The following is a 1,606-nucleotide window of genomic DNA, read 5'->3' as shown; positions in this document are numbered from 1 at the left end:
AGAGATGTTGCATGGGACTAAACTAATAGAGGACTGAAATACTTTTTTATGGCTTTTGTTTAAAATATTGCTGATTCTTTATGTTTTGTCTTCCTGAGTCAAGGAAAATTTTTTCCTTTTGAGCATGTATAGCTTTATAGCAGTAGGGTAAAGTATGCTTTTGTGAGTTAAGCTGAAACATTTGCCGTTCTGGTTTGGAAACTATTCATGAGTAGCCTTAATTTATAGCAATGTGGCTTGCATAAATTCAATAAGAATCTGTTTTCTTTTGTAATGGGAGAACAATTAGATACACTGGTTATTTTACCAAGGCCTTGACTGGACTGGGATATTTTTGGATATGACCCAACTGCCTTGAAGAGTTGATGTTAACTTTATAGAGTTGATTAAAAAGCCCCTTGAAAAGGCTGGTCGATGCCTTGTCTATGAGGTACCCTTACAAGTTTTCTGTCTTTGCTGTAAGTAAAGAATTTACATATATATGTGAAAATTTACAGACTATATCTAAGAAGTGAGCTAGACATTTCTCAATGCCAGTGCAATGTTATCTATGTGTCTGTTCATGTCTTTGGAAGGATGCAAAAGAAACTGGATGGGTGCGTGTGGCCTCTGAGCAAGGGAACTAAATGGCTGAGTTATTTTCACTGTGTAACTTTTTCAATCCTTTTACTTTTGTGTCAATTTAAAAACTAAATAAAAGATAATTTTAAAAATTCCAATGTCGTAGAAGCCTTGCAACTTCTGTCTCTCTCCAGAGGCTCCCCTGACCGGACAAAAAGATTCCTCTTGCTCTAAGTCTTATCTCCCTATTTTCTTCTCCCTTGCACCGCACACTTCTCAAGTCCTCTTCTCTCATCTTCACGTTGAGCTCTCACAGCATCTATGTTGGCTGTAGAGCATTTAGTAATGAGCAGAGCAGACGTTTGTCTCCTGATAGCTCACACTGTCCAGCCATCCCCTCAAGCCAGCAACCTCCTTCCTTCTCCATTGCCAGGCTCAACCATGTTCAACCTCTTATTACTCTCCTATTGTTCTGAACACTATAGCTCTCTCCAGATAAGTATTTTGTTTTATTGTATAATTTTTCCACCTCTGATTTTAAGAGTAATAATGTTCAGTGCAAAAATATGGAGACAAACAAATCGTCCAAAATCAATGTGGTTCCTCTGTCCTCTTTCTTCTCCAGCTAACCCTTGCTGACTTAAAGATTCAGCTTACTTGTTCTTTTCCTTCCCAAGATTGTATGCTTTCTCTGTATCCTACAGTCCTGCATCCTGGCTTCACTGCACCCAGCCCTGGTGCAGTTAGACTGACTAGCTCACTAGAGAGTAAGCTATAAGGAGACAAGAAACGTCTGCTCTGCTCGTTACTATATACTCTGCATCCAACACAGATGCTGTAAGAGCTCAAGCAGTTATCAAATCAATGGATCAATGAGTAACATTTACACGGTGTCTTCTGAATTTCCTTAGCATTCTACAGCTTTTGCTATTCCATCCTACCTTGTTCCTAGAGGACAGGGACAACTGATTTCTTTTTTTCTTTCTGCTCTTTCTTCCTACCTTCTTCCTCTCCCACCTTTCCTCCCTTTTCTTTCCTCTCCCTC

Source organism: Carlito syrichta, unplaced genomic scaffold, assembly GCF_000164805.1.
Source record: "Carlito syrichta isolate Samal-C Ts95f unplaced genomic scaffold, Tarsius_syrichta-2.0.1 Scaffold130363, whole genome shotgun sequence".
Lineage (NCBI taxonomy): Eukaryota > Metazoa > Chordata > Mammalia > Primates > Tarsiidae > Carlito > Carlito syrichta.
Note: the sequence above shows the minus strand (reverse complement) of the source record.